Genomic DNA, 21,055 nt, shown 5'->3' with positions numbered 1-21,055 from the left:
TCTACAACACTAAGGTTATTTTTTAAAAAAAAACAAACTGATTTCCATTTGGATTAGACTATAAAATCAGACTCTCTAAAATTGAGTTCATCTAGTAATCAGACAACTAAACAAACTGACATCCATCTAAAATTTAGCCAGTTAAAAAAAAAATAAAAGATGACAACTCAGCAGTACACTAGTCCCAGGCCCTGCTGAGAATTTATTATAGTTTTACTATCACAGGACTCACATGAACAAGCTGTAAAAAATTCCTCCACCAGTCCCTAGAACACAAAGCTCATAGCGCCCCTTTGAAAATAAGTATACTGCAGTATTTTTATTGAAAGGAATAAAAAGTATACACTAGTCATGCCCCCCTTTCCATTTTTTTTAAGAATAAAAAAAAGCCAACCAATAACAAAAATCTACTAAGGAATCCTTAACTAACAGCTAACCTCTCATCCTTAAAACCCATCTCTAACTAGAAGGACTATGGTTTCAAACATTTCCGTGATTTCTTGCATTGAAGAAGTCTCTAAAATTTTCAAATATTAAGTTTAAACAACTTTGAGCAATAAATGACAATGTGCCATGAAATATAGGGGGAGGTAAATTATAGAATTGTGTATTTTGTATATGAAGGTCAGTGCTTCTGATGCTTAGATACTAAAAGACACTGTTGTACCCAAACAAGCCTGGTTCTCTTGCATGTGCTGTATGATAGCACTCAAGATCACCTGTTCCATGACTTTCCCCAGCAGCGAGGTCAGACTGACAGGCCTGTAGTTTCTTGGATCCTCCCTCCAACCTTTCTTGTAGATGGGTATAAGATCAGCCAGCCTGCAGTCCAGTGGAACTTCCCCAGTCAGCCAGGACTGCTGGAAGATGCTGGAAAGGGGTTTTGCAAGCATGCCCGCCAGCTCCCTCAATATTCTTGCGTGGATCCCATCCGGCCCCATAGACTTATGAGTGTCTAATTGGGCAAGCAAGTCTCTAACCACCTCCTCTTGGATCATGGGAGCTTTGTTCTGCTCCTCTAGCTCCTGGGTATGGTCACCCGGGGAACAACTTTCCTTGCTATTAAAGCCTGAGGCAAAGAAGGCATTAAGTACTCAGCCTTGTCCTCATCCTTGATCACAGTTATTCCCTTTGCATCCAATAAGGACTGAATATTCTCCCCAGTCCTCCTTTTACTGTTAATGTATTTATAGAAAGATTTTTTATTATTTTTCACAGACTTGGCCAGTCTGATTTCTAGTTGGGCCTTAGCCCTCCTGATTTTAACTCTGCATGATCTCACTTCTTCCCTTTAGTTCACCCAAGATGCCTGTTCCTTCTTCCAAAGTTCACAGACATTCCTCTTCTTTTTGATGTCCACCCATATCTCCCTGCTTAAACAAGATGGTTTTTCCCTGCCGGCTCATTTTCTGGCACACAGGGATGGCTTGCTCCTTAGCTGCCAGGATTTCCTTCTTGAATAGCTCACAGCCCTCTTGGGCTCCCTTGTCCTTAAGGACTGTCTCCCATGGGACTTTATCAACTAGCCTTCTGAACAGTCCAAAGTCTGCCCTCCGGAAGTTAAATGTGGCCATTCTGCTAACCCGCCTCCTCACCTGGAACTGAGAATTCTACCATGTCATGATCACTTTGCCCAAGGCGTCCTCCAACCATCACATCCCCCACAAGGCCTTCTCTGTTCACAAACAGGAGGTCCAGAGGGGGCCTTTTTAGGGAAGGCACCCACATCTTTCTGTGAGAAATAAACGAGAATTTCAAAGGAATGAAATGTATCTGACCATATCCAGTTAAAGTAGCAGGGAGATACACTATCCACATTCTATCTTTTTTCAGCAACTACTCAGTTAGTGTACTGGTCCATTAATAGCGTCATAAGATTTATACATCTCACACATGTGAGGAATGCAGTGGTGTTGTCCAGAAAACAAACAGTATGAATAAGTCTCAGAAAAATCTCTGGCGCTGACTAAGATTACTACTTTTGTATCTTCACAGACAAACATGAAAACAGAGCAGTTCATACTATTTTCTAAATAGTACAGTAAAGGGCTTTTTCCTGATGCCATACAAATTTTTTTTTCTCCAACACATGGCTTCCAGTAGACATGGTTTAGATGTTAGTCTGGGAGACACCCGGACCTGGGTAACTCCACTTCTACGTATGCTTCCAAGCTGTGCACACCTCAGCCCATCTCTGCACATGGGCAATTTTGTTATGGGAGCTCTGTGCTGTTCCTGTTCACTACTGAGGCAGATAAAAAGTGGTGAAGAAAGACTAGTTTGCCAAGTTTTCTGTTGCTTTATGATTCAAACTCCTTTTTTTTTTTTTCCTGCAGCACAATACTATTAATCTGATCTCTTTGCCCATTGGGCAGAACATAAGGATATGATCACACATGTCTGTTTTCTAATCAGTCTTCATTCTAAATTGCTTGACTATTTGGAGCCCTTTGGAGCTGGAAACTATTTGTATGCTCCCTTGCAGGGCGACCTCCCCGCCTCAAGCTATGCAACTCTGCCTTAATTTGCACATGGCCTAACACTGCAAGCCTTCAGGATGAAACTTTCAATACTGTTCGACTTAGAGTTAAGTTCAGCCTGAGTGAATTGCCTTCAGGATAAGTTTGGCCATCCTCCTCGACTGCAGCGGCAATATTGGCAGCCTCCAAAGACAGCTGAGGGAAAGTATTCCCCATCGGCAATAAGAAAAGCAATAACCCAGCGCTTACCATCTTGAGCAAAGGAAGAACATTTTTATTTCCTTTCTACCGTAAGCACTCTGCACCAAGGGAGGACAAAGTTCTTTTCCTTTTGGACTTGCAGAAAATTGGCTTTGCTAGATGCAAAAGTTAAACTTACACAGCACTTTGAATCCACCTACAATGGAAACCATTTCTTAGAATCTCCCTCAGAAGCTACAGGTAGAAGGTGTCTCTTTATATATGCAAATACAACATTCTCAAAGAAATCTAAGAGCTGGCTAGCTCGCCTTTTTTCCCCCCCTTCTCTAGATGATCAAACTTCTTTCATGAGATGAAAGCAACTGCAAAGCAAATACTTCCACAATGTACATATTCTTTAATATATACATACAAAAAAAAAGCAGCTGGGATTTTTACTTCTAAACTCATACACAACCACTTTATCAGAAGCACGTAAATAACTTCAAATGTATAAATATCACTGAAACTATTAGTGCAGCCTGTGTCCCCGTGCATTTGTTTGTTCGACAGGAGTTCTATGTTTAAACAGGTGAGCACACAGAAGCTCTGCATTATGCACTGAGCAGTGACAATGCTGGAAACTCTGGGATTTGATATAGTATGATTAATGAAATTGGAAAGCTAATAACTAACTCACCTATTATTGCCACTTGATAGATGAAGTACTTTTCATATTAGAAATCCACACATCTTAACTACATTGCAAGTATATAATATACCATAATAATTCTCATCTATGTGCTAAACTCTTTAGCATTCAATCACATTTAGTACTCAATCACATTTGAGTATTTATCACGACCTTTTGCACACCTAAGAGGTAATTGCAGTTATATCACCCTTAAAAGAGAAGGGGTTTTTTTTAGTAATTAATAACCTTGACTAAAGTATGACCATGCTGCCTAGATTAGCTGTATTATTGACAGATGAGGGCTTAATAGCACCAAAAATCTATGTCATGGGTAGTCATAAAACATGGAACCATACAGCACTATAGGAATGCTTACAAAGTAACTCAAAGTACTAACTGCTTGTATGGGAATGCGGCTGATGCAGAACAGAGATTAGCCTTTTTAATAACTCCAAAGGCAACACATATTTGATAATTTCTGAAATATAAAATCAAGTAAGTAGCAAGACCACTTCCTGTATACTCAATATGACCTACATTATGGTTCTTTGATTTTTCTTAAGGAAGTTGCACGCAAATGAAAAATAACTGCCTTGCATATTTTTTTCCAATCAGCTGGAATAAATTGTGTGGAAATAAAACCATCCATGATTAGTGAATGTCCATCAAAAAGTCACTTAGGTTAGCACTCACAGTCCTAATGATTCCCACGTCCTTGACATTAACCGCACTCATGTTCTTAGCTCCCATGTACTGACTGTACCATTGATGTATTATTCTGTAGATAAATACACCTCCATCTCAACTGATGTAGGAATCATTCAATATCTGGCTAATCCCCCTCAGAAAAGTAATAATGAAAAGAACTGGAACAATCAAGAACAACAGTAATTGAGATATCTATAAATAAATAATGGATCTATTTTACCAGTACAATAGCATGGTTAGCTAACCAGAGGAAATTTCAGGGTAAAAGAAAGTAAAGAGGCTGGCTTTTTGATAGCAACAGCTATGCAGCACTAGGGTATGAATAAAGCAGAAAACTAATTTACTGAATTCTGCTCAGAGAATTCAACTCATCACATGAAATACTGCATTTCACTAGCAGAAAGGCACTTATTCTGGCACATCAAAGTGAACTGCGGGAGTATGACCACTCTAGTGGCATCAGTCAACAGAAGATAGCCTTAATTCTAATCCACATCTATGAGTGCCCTGTAGGAAGAGGCAGGCAGTGAAGTATGAGCCATTTCCATTCTCTGATGGACCCCTGTCTACCCCCATGCACCTTATGTAACCTCCTACAGCTCTGGCGCATATCCTTACTAGAGAGGTATTCTAGGCTCACAAGGCATAATTTATGTGCAGTGTCTCTCTTAGACATGTTGAGATTAATTTGATCCTGTAGTTCTGATTACAACATATTTCTAGGCAAAAGACAGAACAGAAATACCACTTGAATCTGTAAAACACCCATTCCTGGTATTCCATTCTCAGACTTACTGTTCATACTTTTGGATTGTGTAGTCTCTGACTTCCATAACTCCATCTCACTGCTTTTCAAAAAGGTGTAAGCCTTCAGAAAAAGTCACCCTTAATTTAAGCACAGTGTCAGAACTGGCTCCTATTTGGGAAAATTCAGCAAATACACGTACAGCTATCTATCTTGAATTACCTTCAGAGCAAGTAGAATACAACCCTTCAAGAGAAGCCTTGTGATTGCAGAATCTAGTTAATGTTACCTCTCTTCTTCATAAGTGGTGAAAAATCGATAAGCTTGACTAAATTAATTTACTTCAACCTCAACACTTGTCAACAGCAAACAAATTATTCTGGTTGGAGCTCTATTCTGTGAGGTATTGATACAGTCAATAACTCATCAGTTATGCTAGCTATGCTACCATATGCTAGCAGCTATGCTAGCTCAAAACTGAAGCTTCTCAATTATCTAAACCACTGTCTCAAACTATGCATGTTTTGAATACAATGTTCCCTTTGGGTGCGTTTTCTAGAGGTGCTAGCATCAACATAGCTGTCACTCTAGTTTTAAGACAGGTTTCTAGTTTTTAAGACAGTTTTCTTTTTTTTTCTTGTAACAGGCCAGTACTGCCTGTTACGAGTCCAGAACCCAGGACTGCTTCCTACCTGGCAAGTACCTTTGTCATCAGAATATAAAGTTATATTCCTGTATTCTTAGTCTAGCTCTCTCATTTGCCCTCTTTACTCTTGTACTCCTTGCAGAGTGGTGGCAAAAGGTGATTTAGTATAGTGCCTGCAAGCCACGCTTCTGGAAATGCAAAGAAAGGTAGCTTCAAGTCTCCCACTTTCTCAGTGCCATTGTCTGCTTCAAGAGAGAGTAATCCAATTGCCCATAACTAGAAAGAAAAATTAGGTGTTAAGTGATGGCTCTAGATTGTGATTCTCCAAACACATCTAAGCCAAGCTTCTTTCTGAAGTATTTTCTTATGGTTCATGAAAGAATGCTGGCATTTACATCATCCTGCATGCTTAGGACATACCTCATGCCTCAAGATTTCAAATATATTTGAGTTTTATTGCCACCAAAACCAACTTTTCCAGGTCAGGAAACATAAGTGTCCGGCTTTGTATTGTGACTAAATTACCAAAGGCTGTGTTAGTGGCACTGGTTGATACAGAAAGAAGTGAACTGCAGGTCTCCTAAGACTCTACTTGGTTCTTGGACACCACCACCACTGTCCCACTTGGCCCTGGGACTGTACTGTCAGCAGGTCATAGGCCCCTTTCTATGCCAGAGGCATAACTCGGCCTCTGCTGTTCTGATCAATTGCTCCAGGTAGACTTTGGGAATGATAAGAATAAAAGAGGCAGGGGAAGATTCGTAAAATCATCAGCAAACTGGCACCGACCCGTCAAAATCAAAGATCATTCACAACACCCAGGGCTAGTACTTACTATTTGATGAATGAATATTTGTAACCTTCTAAAACGAACTACAAAACCCCTCTTCCCTCCCAACGGCTCAGAGCATAGATGAACCTCTCCATATATACACCAAATTACAACACAAAGTACAGATCTTCCAATGCAATACACTTGAGCAGCTGTTTGGCAAGGAATGCTAGTACACGAAATGGATGATAATCTGCCTGTACTGAAGAAACCAGAGCTCAGTTATATTGACGTCCATGGAGTAATGATTTTGTCCAAGGTGCTTAAGGTAAGTCACGTGTGTAAGTGCCTTGCTGAACCAAAGCATCAGAGATAAAAATCATCCATAATTTGTGTGTCTCAGGCTTTCATATCAACTACTCTTTCTCTACAGCTCATGTCCCACAAACAAACCAAAACAAAACAACCTGCGTGCCATCCACCTTGTACTATTTTATTCTTATGAAAGTGGAAAAAAGCAAAGGTTTTGTTTTGTCTGTTGATATTTAATTATTAAAATGAAGGACCTTTTGTAAGTTTAACGTTTTAGCAAGTGCTGAGGAATTGCTTTACAATAGTGTGGCATAAACCCCAAGTCTATTAACCCAAACAAAATACAATCAAAATACAAATTACAGAGTTTGTAGCAGGATGTTTTTGATTTTTTTGTTTGTTTTGAGCTGCTTTTTTTTTAAAATCCTTCTATCTGACAAGAGGGAGGAAAATGGAGGACAGAGGGAAACATAACGAGGCGGAAGAGTCTATCCTTATGTTTTCATCATTAGAAAAGAATTAAAGTATAGCAGTGGCATGGGGCTGCCAGACAAAGAGCAGGGAGAAACCTGCCCATCTCTGCTCTGCGTTTGTGAGATGTGGGTGAAGAGGGATGAATTGTTACCAAACTGCAAAGACCATGAATACATGTATTTTCAGCCTGTCCTAGTACAGAATGAAATTTAGTTCAACGTTAGTCAGATTCGAATGACACTGTCACTGTCAGATGTTTTTTTCCTTGCCAGAAATATACTGAATTATCATAAAAATCAGACATTTAACATGCAGATGAATTAAATAATTAGCTAGCTAATGCAAATGGCATCTTGACACAATTAACCCTGCAGCAATTAACCTGTTGTACCACAGAAAATATACCCACTTCCCCTACTTCAGATAACGACTTTCTGATAGTTTATATTAAGAGTTGTTTAAAACAAATTTCTGACCTGTTTTCCAAATATATATTCTGCCATGATTTGTCTAAGAATCACTCCCTTTTCCTGGGGTCTTTAGTCCCCACAGAGGCCAAGTGAGCATCTCCTAACCCGACTGCAGTTCAATAGCTATGTAAATCACAGCAGCAAAGTCATGACCTCATTGGGATCAGACAGTTATGATGGGGCAGTTTGCAAAGAAGAGAACAAGAAATGTAGCAAAATGTTAAGAAGACAAGGTAGCTACCAAGCACAAACTCTTCTTTCATTGAAATTATACCTCATTCTAAGAGTGGTTTTCTTTTTACTGCCAACTGAACAGCTTCATTGCCTAGGCAGAAGGGGCCACATCCTATTAAAAGCTGTCCTGAACACCCCATTGACACATCTGTAACTGGTAGTGCTCAATTCTTGTTTACTGTGAACAAACTACAGTGGATACTGGACCTAGCAATTGCTATACAGCTTGCTAGGTCTGGGCTTAGGCTCCTGCTGATGGTTGTCTCTCTCCTAAATAATTAAAGATGAAGAATGATTCTCTTATGTAGTTTCTTTGTTGGCTGTTACTTTTAAAAAACAGAAGATTTAGAAGTGTAGTCTCTGAAAGCGTGCTTCCTTATTACTCGAGAAAAGATTACACTGGATGGAGTCTGAAGCATTGTGAATTATTCCTTCTTGTTACAATTTCCTTAATAGGATGTTACCTAAGGATTTTGAAAGTTTCTTAGGAGATGAAAGATGGCTGAAATAGAAGTTTTGTTTAAGGCAGCAAAAATGGGGCCACAAAGCTTAGTACAAGATGGGAAATAAGTATATATACTGACTGGAAAATAAAATAAGAATTTAGAAAGTATATATAAAATAAGTATTTACATACCAACTGAAAAAATAAGTATTTAATGTAAGTATTCATTTTGAGCTGATTTCTTCAGGGGCTGTTTTTGTTTTGTTTTATCCTGACATGGAAAACCTAATTACCGCAAACTAATAAATTTAGGCAGAACCCTGTCTAGATAACTTTGCTACTTATTAATGCTACCAGGCATGATAAATTGTTATATCGTATTTGTCTGTGTTTGCTATTCTCCTCATTTAAGCCATTGTTTCTACCTCGAGTTCAACCAGTTAGAAATACTTAGGTAAGAGGGAAGCAGCTGTTGCCAATGAAATAACTCAGTAATTTTAAGCCACTTCTAACCTCTGCCCTAGCTTCTCTCCCAAAATAGATCTGATTTTTTTTCCTGCTTACTTCTTTTATACCCTTTTTGGGGAAAGACCTTCAGGCTTAGCATGGAGGATCCAGAATGCTTCTCCCTTGAAAAATCCATCCAGGTTTTGGCTTTGATTTTACACTTTTTTTTATTTTGCAATCATTAAGCCAATCTATTAGCTTCATCAGCCTGTTCTTACTCTTATTACTGCCAACAGAAAGACTTGTATTCATTTCCATAGGAGCAGACTCTCAAGTTTCATCAATACCCTCATCTCAAATTGAGAGAAGTCTTTCATTTGAAATAATTTACTGTAAGAAGACCACAGCCACAGGTATTTCCTGCTGAAAACAAGACAAAACATCTTCCATTTCATCTTCAATGAATTTTAACAAGCCAAGATTGCCCTGTTTGTTTTGTAAGATACAAGGACCATAACGTTTAAGGGAACTTTAGAATTCAACAATGTCCTTAATGAAAGCTGCTACACTCTACCTACCCTTTGTGTTGCCATTTCCCTCTCTTCCACAAAGGGCCTGAACTTCAAGACTACACAGCCGACTGAACGTGAGCCAGCAGTGTGCCCAGGTGGCCAAGAAGGCCAATGGCATCTTGGCTTGTATCAGAAACGGTGTGACCAGTGGGTTCAGGGAGGTTATTCTCCCTCTGTACTCGGCACTGGTGAGACCGCTCCTCGAATCCTGTGTTCAGGTCTGGGCACCTCACCACAAGAAGGATGTTGAGGCTCTGGAGCGAGTCCAGAGAAGAGCAACAAAGCTGGTGAAGGGGCTGGAGAACAGGCCTTATGAGGAACGGCTGAGAGAGCTGGGGTTGTTTAGCCTGGAGAAGAGGAGGCTGAGGGGAGACCTCATTGCTCTCTATAACTACCTGAAAGGAAGTTGTGGAGAGGAGGGTGCTGGCCTCTTCTCCCAAGTGACAGGGGACAGGACAAGAGGTAATGGCCTCAAGCTCCGCCAGGGGAGGTTTAGTCTGGACATTAGGAAAAAATTCTTCACAGAAAGGGTCATTGGGCACTGGAACAGGCTGCCCAGGGAGGTGGTTGAGTCACCTTCCCTGGAGGTGTTTAAGGCACGGGTGGACGAGGTGCTGAGGGGCATGGTTTAGTGTTTGATAGGAATGGTTGGACTTGATGATCCAGTGGGTCTCTTCCAACCTGGTGATTCTATGATTCCCAGAATTCCCAAGCCAACAACCTGCTTTCACTACACACTCAGAAGGAAGACTTTCCTCATCTGCTGCATTTCCCTTGTTTTATAAAGCCACAGAATTGTTACCAAGATTCATGCTAAGAATTTTTTGCAGATCCAAATGTGAAAGGGTGTTTATGATTTCTGTGAGTTAAACTGTAAAATCCCAACCTGGTAAAGATTCCTTTTTCACACACCAAACCCCTTCAAGCTTTAGAATGAAAGCTACCTCCTTCCATAGCTATCCTCTATGCCCTTCCAATAGTGGTGAGGAAATCAGCCAAAAATCATCTCCATGGAAACAAGTAGCCACTCTACTCCTCCAGCCTAGGGCAAGTAGACTAGGAAAAATTACTGTAGTCAAGCTGTTCTGCAACGAAGAAAATCAGTCATGGCTTCACAGCGTTTGATTACTCCTTGCATCTGAACTTTTGAGGAAGAGGTTAAGAAGATGGCAGTGCTCCCCCCCAAAAAAAATCTGGGGATTTTTTGTTTTAATTTTGTCCTGATTGCCAGGAGGATCTCAGCAGCTCAAGATGGATTTTATGTTTCTCTCTGACTGTTCTGGCAGTTCAATGGTAGACAAGGTTGAATATTAAACGTGATTAACTGTTCCACGTAGAAATGAATACCAGCTATTTAGTGGAAAGCCCTCTCAATTAAAAAGCACTTCTGAATGAAAGGGACTTACAGGCAGGAATAAAATATTTCCTTATTTTTGTTGTCAAGGGACACGTACTCCTTCAAATCGAGTACTCTGTGGACAAAGAGTGAACTGCAGGAATTCAAAAAGCAATTCACAAAGCAAATCAAAGTAATTTTTACCACTATCATCAAAAAAACCCAACCAAAACCCCAAACAAGACACCAACCCAAACCCACCAATCAGCCCCTAAACAAACCCCAACCTGGCATTTAATTTTAGAGCAACTGTTTGGAAAACAAAAACAAAAGCTGAATGTTTTTGTGTTAGGGGCAAGCGAGTCTCTGCTGGAGTTAATCACAGTCCACTCCACTCCACGGAAAACCGTAGTATGTTTTTCCATGCTTTAAGTAACATTAGAAGATATTTCTAGCTAGAGTAAACCAACCGATCAGCCTTAAAAAGCCTCCCTGCAATCCATCTCAAACCTATCTTTTTGGCTGCAAACCTTTCCACTCAAGCACACATTATATAGCAGTGCTTGGTTCAACTTATATCTCTACCAACATCTGATAAGATCTGGGGGCTAAATTATGGCTTGACTTTGTTCAGCTATCTGAGTTGAAAGCTGTTGCAAGTTCCTAGCACGATACCTTTCTGTTTCAAATACTGTACATGGATGATTTTTCCCCCCGCTACTATGCACACATTCATTAACTTCAATTGAATGATTTTTTATGACGAATACTTGCATGATCCTTCATCTGCTTCCTGCTTTGAAAAAAACCCAGTGAGCCTTTCAAGAACATTCCTCAATTACTCCATTTCTGTATAGGCAATATCATAGCTGCCTTTAAAAATAAAAAAAAGAAAAACCAAAATAAAGTTCCTCCTCTTTGAGGAAAGAATCATAGAATGGTTTGGGTCAGAACGGACCTTAGAGATCATTAAATTCCATCCCTTCTGCCACAGGCTGGGACACCTCCCACTAGATCAGGATGTTCAAGGCCCCATTAAATCTGGCCTTGATCACTTCAAGGGATAGGGCATCCATAACTTCCCTGGGAAACCTGTTCCTCACCACCTTCATTGTGAAGAAATTCCTCCTTATGTCTAGTATAAATCTGCCTCTCTCCAATTTATAGCCATTGCCCCTAGTCCTATCACTACAAGTATTCATAAAAAGTCCCTCCCCAGCTTTCTTGTAGGCCCCCTTCAGGTACTGGAAGGTCTCTATAAGGTCTCCATAGAGCCTTCTCTTCTCTGCTCATTGCAGTTCATGTTATGATCTCAGGAGGGAAAGTTAACAGCTTGTAGGCTCAGGCTGGTTCTTGTAGGCACAGTTTAGCCCTGTTGTCAAGTGAAATGCTGCTTTGTGCTCATTTGGCTTTTCAGTTATCATGTCTGGTGCATTCAGCTGGAATATTAAAACAGATGAGCAATACACATCACTGATGGTGTTGCTGTAATGCAATGCCAAAGATCTTTTCCTTTCACATTCATGAGAGCTGCTGTTTGTAGCGTTAGTAGGATGCAGAGCTGTCACAAATCCCTGGCCCTGCGAAGTCTGAGATCTGTTAGTGTTGTAGAGGAAAAAAAAGAAACACACCCTGCCCCCTGCCAAACCAAACACATTTTGATTTAATATTCAACCATGACAACCTATCAGACAAGCTTGACAAATGATTAAATGTCTAGCTCTTGTTCACATGTTTTTCCTGAATGGAGGTGTAGGGAAAATGCTTTTTTTTAGGGCCACATTCTGCCACGTTATATTGTCCAACTCTCCTTTGAGAAACAGCTGAGAAAGAAAGGCATTACTCCAAAGGGAAATGAACCCGACTTATATTCGGGTATGAATATAAGACACACACGCTGGGTGTGTCATGAGAGTACAAGCTAGAAGTATGGGTTTGGAAGAAAAGATGGTGTGGCATGGATGATGCCAGATGATACATATATATATATTAGACATATTACTTCAAGTATTTTCTCTCGCATTTCCTTTAAAGTAGCTGAAAAAACTCTCTTCAGAGTAACTTTAGAATGAAAACGTGTATGCATTTTCCTCCCCAAATTGGCTTTCCTCCCTGCCTAAAATTCCAGTGTACCCCTGCAAGTGTATAGTATAGTAGAATCCCTTCAAGCAAAGCTTTAATTGCAGCTTTTGCCAGAGTTAGTGGTCTCATTTGGTGAAAGAGAGGGAAAGGTAAACCCTATGGCCCCAAGCTTTAAGGGGGTTCATTATCATGTGAAACGGCTGATGAAGCAAGACTTCGAAATGGCTTTCACTCCCAATAGCACCTCATTAGTATCACAAACTGTCATGATAAAGAATTCGGATGCATTCAAGCCAACCAACCTTCTTAATGGTGCCAGGCATAGTTTCTTATGTTAAATAATATATCTTCTCAGCCACAGCAGAGCATCATGTCACTTGCTTTCAGGCTTTTATAAAAATCACAGTATTGCCATAATCCCCATCGTATCAAAGAACATTTTTAATATCAGCTGGAGAAAAGGGGTCACTCATTTCTGGTAGCTTCCACCATAAAAGTGGATATAATTTGATTCTACATAAACCCTGCAGTGCACATCTTCTGAGATTATGGATCTCCCAACATGACACAGAACACTCAACAGAATCCACAAACACTCATGTGTCATTTTAAAGTGAATTACTTGAAGCCATGTACTAACTGATTTATCTCTAAACCCACAATTTTTACACACTTTTGCCTTGAACACAATCCTCAGGTTAATACTATTCGCCCAAAATAACTGATTTTATGCTCATAACCAAGAAACTACCTATACTGCAGCGTTCTCCTAGCTCAAAATGACAGCTAGAATATTTCAAGCTTTCAGATTGAAGTTGCTCTTATTTCATGGGAAACAGGACAAAAGTAAACACCGGTAGTATGCAAACACACTGACACTAAACACACCAAAACAGAGTTGTGATATACACCACAGAAGAACTATGGATACAGTTTAATCAAGAAAAAACATTTTTAGTCCTCATTCTAAAATATTTGACTCTTTTAGTTCAGGAATTCAGCAGGTATTTTTATACCTACTACCCCTGGAACGTTATATTTGTACCACACATAATTGGAAAAATGTCATCAGGGTGCAAACTTGAAACCCGTTGGCTGTTGCCTGGGAGCACAGTGAAAGACAGCAATCCATACAAAGGACCTGCAGTAGCAGTTTTGCTCTGTAGGGTTACACAAATGTCTTTAGAGAGCCTAAGACTACTGTTATTAACAATGGCATGATTCTGTGCAAGGCCCAAGACATCTACTTTGTTTTGTTAAATCCCAAAGATAAACTTAAATTGGCAGAACTCCTTCATTTGTAAAGGTAACCTGCACTGCATACACAATTTGTGCCCCTTGGATAAGAGATACTGCAGCTGTTGTTAGCAGCTGACTGCAGTCTAGGAGCTAATACCTGGAGCATCCTAAAATGGTATCACCTGAACAGAATTTTCATGCGTGGAAAAATAAAAGCTAGATCAATCCACTGTCCCTGTGACACAGGAAGAAAAGAGTGATGCCACGTATTGCATACTTGCCTCCACCTTTTTCTGTGGATGTACTTTCACCTAGGGGTGGAAAGGCTTCTAGTCAGAAGTCTTGTTCCTCCTACCTCCAGACCTGCAAAGCCATGTTTAGCCAGTGGGAGCCCCAGTCCTCCCCAGTCTCAGCATTATAAAACACCAACACTTCAGCTCAGACAGAGCTAGGAACACTTCCATCCCAACAGAGAAGAGGATGGAATAGATCTTGTTGTAACTGCTCTTTAGAAATCCTCAGAAACGTGATTAAAGTGTCTTTACAACCCTCCTGCATTGCTGGAAAGACTGAAGAAGCTCATTGTAATGGTAAAACCTGGACAGCTTTGAGGAAATTAACACTACAAGGTCTCATCGTATAATTATGGATCCAAGAGGAAATATTGCTATTATTGCAACAAAGTTGATTCTAATGTATATTCCACTATTCGGCAACAAAGCAACCAAATTCAAATAATTTTACAGAACACTAAATATTTAAATCTAAACCTAGCTACTCAAAGTATCAGATTGAAACAGGGTCAGGAAATCAAGAAGTAGGCTACGAGACTGGGAAAAGAGGTCCAAGCACGCAGACCACTAAACAAAGCATAGTTTCTCTAATCTAGAGCCATAGCTATATGAATCGGAGATAAGTTCCACAAGGCCAGGGATTTACAAGCTACTTGTTACTTTATTAATGCACTAACTGCCTACTAGAAAATAAATAAAACGGCTGAAAATCTGAGCTAATGATTCCTTCCAAAGTGCCATCACATTTGGATCAAACAGTTTTTGCTTCCATGCCACAGAAGTAGATATTCTCTGAATTCCACATAACAGCTGGCTTCAGCAGCTTTGATGCAAAAATTTCTCTTGTGATTTATTCCTTCCAGCTGATAATAATTTCTGAGGGAAGGTAGAAATATTGGCCTTCCATCAAAGAAAGCTAACATGGAAGTAATGATTTCTGAAAGAAAAATTATGCAGATCACTAGCTACACTTGTGAGTCCATGTCTCAAATCACTGGCATGATTGATGCTGAAGGGGCCTGGCCTACTGTACCTCAGCATGTAAAATGGAAACTGCAATTTCAAGGAGCGGAAAGGCTGATTTCAAGGATACTGGCTTTTAATCACTGACTTGTTTTGCTGTGCAGGTAAAGAGCTTTGGTACAACCCTCTTGCTGCACACACTTGACACAAGCAGACAATCAAGCTAGTTAATATTTTTCTATAATGGAAAAGAATGTTGAGTGAGGTAACTAGTCTGGATTTTAAAAAAGTAAAAAAGGACAATTGTGACAACAATAGCCCAGAGTAATTTGTAAGAAAGAGCCTCAAGATGGCTAAACTTCAGCTGCCAGATCTAGTTAAAACAAAGCACCATCAACACTACATTGAAGCATATTTTATTCTCCCTTAAGACAAGCATATTCCTGAGATCAAGTGCCAATTGCTTTTTAATTGCTGAGGTGGAGGTTCAAACCCAAGGCAGAGCCAAGCTGCAGAACAGCATTTTACATTGGTGAAGCGATTTAAGTCCTCAAGCGGAGTGTGGTACGGGAAATTAAGACAAACTGAGAACCAAGCTACCCTTTGGGAAATATGCTGGGCTTGACTACCAGCATTTTCAGGGGTACTGAAGAAAATCAAGCCTCTCAAACACCTTAAATCTCTTGTGTAAGTACTAGGCAACACGAGGCCACATCCTGATCCAGTACAAATTCAAGTATTTCATTAACGCAGTCCCTGAAAGTCACTGCTTGTACCTGCATACAAAGTTCTTTCGAGGCGGGGGGGAAATCTCTGCTATCACCTCCATATTCACAAATTATGTCTCTTACATTGCTAAGTATATAATTGATATCTGGGATTTATTGTAAAAGTAAAGGCCACTATTACAATGTCTTTAGCAAGAGTAATGGAATATTGTGGAAATGAAGCACTGCAGAGTCCTCTGGCACACCTGATTCTGGAATGTGCACTGTATTTGCAAGTAAAATCAGCTTAAGATATTATATAATTGTTTGAATGATCAAAACCCACTCATTAAAACACCAAAGCATGCTGATATTGCAAAATACTCTCCTCTGACCTTCATTGTTTTACATTGTCCATTTTGATTGTTTCTTGTCTCCTGCCAAACAGAATCAATTCAGCCTTTGAAATTATTCTCCAGCATCTCCCTCCACCCCCACCCTTCAGCTATTTCCAACATCCATTACAATGTTCTTTTATCCTTCTTTAAGCTGTTCCTGCACAGTGGTGGGATCTTCTGAGTCAACCCTGTTTCGCTGTTCTAAGATGTCATCAGACAGAGATAAAATTATTTTTTTGTGAGCAGTTACGTAAAAGCAAGGATAAAGCACAACATTGATTTGCCCTTCTATCCTCTTCTATCACAGACATCAACTGCATGTTTGTCTGTAATTTTTAGGGCCAGAGATCTGTGATCCCGATGGTCCATACTTAGTTCACATTTCCCTTCTCTGCACTTACAAACACTGAACCACTGGTAGGATCCTTAAACCAAACACCTCTTGGTGCCTCCAGGCTGGCTGCTGCGGAGGTAGTACTGTTACCACATACCACGTATGTCCCAAAGTCTTCATTGAGCCTTAACAGAACAAGTTGGCTTTAGTAACATGCTGGCACGTTACTGCTATGCAAAGCAAACTGTGAGCAAGGATTAAAAAATTTAGAGCAGACACCGAATCATTTGGTGCCTTGCTAACAAGACAACAAAACTGTTATGATGCGTACTACAGCTGCCAGCAACAAGATGCACTCATTCCGAGCCCAATTCTACCATAAATATAAACATAACCACACCCAAAACTTCATCAACACCCAAACCCACAAAAAGGCACTTACAACATAGCACAGCAAAAGAAAGGCCGAACACACATCGCTAAAGGAAGTTTTAAGCAGAATTTGAGCACCAATGTTACCATTTCAGACACCGGAATTTCCAGGATCACTACATATTGAGGAAATCTCATTTCCTGATGCTTCACCTTACTGCATCTCTTGAAAGTACTTAAAACATTTACAACAGTGTCCCACACAAGCTCACCCTGCCTCCTCCTCTACAATTCTGCTCAGTCATCATCTGCCTGAATCTCAGCTTTCCTCCTCTATTTTTGGTTTCCATGAGGCTCAGTAGTAAAATAACGAGAAAGTATCCTCCCGACATTGAAAGGGGCCAGAGAGAAGTCCTTGAGCCTCCAAGGGGTAGCAGGGAGCTTCACTGATATGCTCCTGTTCAGAGAAACTCAACACTAGTTCTTGCATTATAAGAAAGTGAAAAATAGGGATATTTTTTATTCATTTTGCTTATATGTAATTACTTTTTCTTAGCATTTCCATGATGTTTCTCTTTAATCTGAGTGCTAGGAAATAAAGGGTTAGGAATCAATGGAAAATTAATCTTAAAAGACTATTGTTACAAATGTTTTTCCCAAAATATCATGAGACTTCAACATATGCAATTCATCACCAAGAAACTGAATTGCTGTGGTCAAAGTTAAACACATCATACTTGATTACGTGAGATGACAACCTAAGTAAGTACACATAACAGCTATTATTCTGTTAGTCATAATTTCAATCAGTAGGCATGAAACATCATTAGTTGTGACAGCTTTGGGATTCTGAGATTTCTTTTTTTTTTTCTTTAAATGAAACATAGATGTAATGGAATTCTGAAAGGCATATTCATAATTATGTATCAGTTTGGCATTTGACTTTTCCTCCAGGGAAAGGAGAGGTGGTAGATATTTATCCATAAGAAAAAAAAAAGACAAAAAAGGAAGCTTTACAATAATTCTTGACAGGAATGAAGAATAGGAAACAACAGAACCACAAATCTTGACAAAGCACAAGGTGCTACTAGTGTATATTATGAAGTCTGACCTTTGCTTATCTTTGTAGCTTATTTTTCAAAACAGAGGTAGCTTAGATTTGTGATTTCTGTAGCACAGGAGTAAGGGGAAGCTAAAGTGTTAATAACGAATATTTTTGTTATGATAAGAAATGCTTTCTATAAAGAAACCTTAGTTTATTATTAAAAAAGAAATCATAGGTTAAATACTAAAGTTCTAAACTCAAATATTAAACTAACCATGCTCCTGCCAATTTTCTATTATTTTTAATAGATGCTTTAAAATAAGGTTTTAGTAGAAATCCACACTAGCACTGGTTCCACGCCAAAGCTTTAGCTGATCTGACTTGGATCCCCACAAACCATTAAACACATATTCTCTTCATTCAAATAGCACCACTAAAGCTATTATTAACTTTAAAACTGATTAAATGATTTTCACATTAAAAGTTATCATAGACAGAAATCAGTAATGGTCCATTTAGTAAGCAAAGCATGCAAAGGAAGAAAACATTAACAAGTGCTTGCATTTATTTACTCACTATTTATTGACAAGCAACATATAATAAACAGTTTAGGTAGGTTAAAGTTTTTTACCAAGAATGCCATCAACACAAGTCAAGACCTTCCTCTAGAAACCTATCCTTCATACTTGCTTAGACTAAAACTGCCACTATGTAGTACTTTTGCAAAGCAGAGCATACAAGTGATAAATAGATGCAAACTATTCATATTTTGTTTTGACAACAAGTTAACACTTATAATTCTGTTTATCATTACTATGCAGGAAAAAGCCTTCAGAAGGAACCTAAAAATAGCAAGAATAACTAACAAATGGGTTTTGAGCTTCCATACTCATTCAATTAGACAAGAACAATCTTTCTGCCCAAACCAGAGTTAACTCAAAATATGAACACATCTCTTCCCCTCAGTCATCCATTATCAATGTCTGGGGAAAAATAACCGCCCTCCCCCCCCACATATATTAAAAAGCCACCCTTAGTGTTGCTCCAAAACGAAACCAAGTGTTTTGGAGAAGTGGTGTTCATTGGGCATACTGATTCAAGTGTAAGACACCTCCCCTACAGCTCTGCTCAAAGTAGAGAGTTTTTTTGTAGCTGCTCTGAGAAGATTTAAATATTTTAAGATATCAAAGAACTACAAGCCTGATACCAAATGTGCAACCCCCAACACATCCAAATGCACAGCACACTAAATTAGACCTCATGAAGTATAAACACATGCAGTCAACATAAGTCTTCTTGTGTGATGTCAAAGATACAGCACTATTTTCCTGCCCTCTCCCCAAACCCAGGTGCACACACAAAGGCTGGTCCAGCCCACAGGCTCCTACCTGGCTTCTTCCACAACAGAGAAACAACTGTCCTGCAGCCACTTGAGAGCAGAATCCACACAGCTGGGAATACAAGTATCCCACAAGTAGAGCAAGAGAAAATCTCTTTTCCACTGCCAAAAGGTGAGCGTAACAAGGAGATGAGGAGGACCCCAGCTGCAGGTGATAACAACCCCATCAGCATGGACAAGTGATGCACACCTGTGTGGCTCCCCAGGGGAGCTATGCTGCAGCTGAGGTTATTTATCTCATTGGAAATGCTGGATGGCACTCAGCAAAAGCATCAGCCCCTTAGTTTTGTTCACCTGTTCCTCCACTACAGTTTTAGAAAGTCTTTGTACTATCTTCCATATATTGGGTGTAATCAAGACTATGTGAGGAAATCCTGTTATGCTGAATGTTGCCTAAGCACATAAGGGAGATAATACTCTATTTTCTGTAATATGATCCTTCTAACAAGCATCATACGAGTTCATAGAATCATAAAACGGTTTGGGTTGGAAGGGATCTTAAATATCATCAAATTCCAACCCCTCTGCTATAGGCAAGGTCACCTCCCACTAGATCAGAATGTTCAAGGTCCCATCCTACCTGGCCTTGAACACTTCCAGGGATGGAGTATCCACAATTTCCCTGGGAAACCTGTTCCAGTGCCTCATCACCATCATCGTGAAGAAGTTCCTCCTTATGTCTAGTCTAAATCTGTCTCTATAAGGTCTCCACAGAGCCTTTTTTCCTCCAGGCTGAAAAACACCAACTCCCTCAGCCTGTCCTTGTATGGGAGGTGCTCCAGCCCTCAGATCATCCTTGTAGCCTTCCTCTGGAGCCATTCCAACAGCTCCATATCCTTCTTCTGGTGAGGATTCCAGAACTGGACACAGTGCTCCAGATGAGCTCTCACAAGAGCAGAATAAAGGGGAAGAATCATCTCACTGGACCTGTTGGTTACGCCTCTTTTGATGTGGCCCAGGATACGGTTGGCCTTCTGGGCTGTGAGCACACATTGTTGACTCATGTCAAGCTTCTCATTAATCAGTACCACCAAGTCCTTCTCTGAGGGACTGCTCTCAATCACATCATCCCCCGTCCTGTACTGAAAATGGGGATTGCCCTGACCCAGATGTAGGACCTTGCACTTGGCCTTTTTTGAACCTCATGACGTTCATACAGGTCCACTTCTCCAGTTTGTTCAGGTCCCTCTGGATGACATCCCATCCTTCCAGTATGGCAACTGCACTGTTCATCTTGGTGTCATCTGAAAACTTGCTGAGAGTGCACTCAATCTCGCTGTCTATATCATTGATGAAGATGTTAAACAGCACTGGTCCCACTATGGACCCCTGAGGGACATCACTTGTCACAGATCTCCATCTGGACATTGAGCCGTTGACCACTACTCTCTGAATATGACCATCCAAACAACTCCTTTTCCACTGAACAGTCCACCCATCAAAACCATGTCTCTCCAATTTAGAGAGAAGGCTGTTGTGGAAGACTATGTAAAAAGCTTTACAGAAGTCCAGGTAGATCACATCTGTTGGTTTTCCCATGTCAACGGCTGTGGTTACCCCATCATAGAAAGCCACTAGGTTGGTCATACAGGACTTGCTCTGGTGAAGCCATGTTGGTTTTAGCACAGGTTCTAGGAGGATCTGTTCCATGGTCTTCTCAGATACAAAGGGGATGTTGACAGGTTGGTAGCTCCCAGGTCATCTGGAC

Source organism: Phaenicophaeus curvirostris, chromosome 2, assembly GCF_032191515.1.
Source record: "Phaenicophaeus curvirostris isolate KB17595 chromosome 2, BPBGC_Pcur_1.0, whole genome shotgun sequence".
Classification (NCBI taxonomy): Eukaryota; Metazoa; Chordata; class Aves; order Cuculiformes; family Cuculidae; genus Phaenicophaeus; species Phaenicophaeus curvirostris.
Note: the sequence above shows the minus strand (reverse complement) of the source record.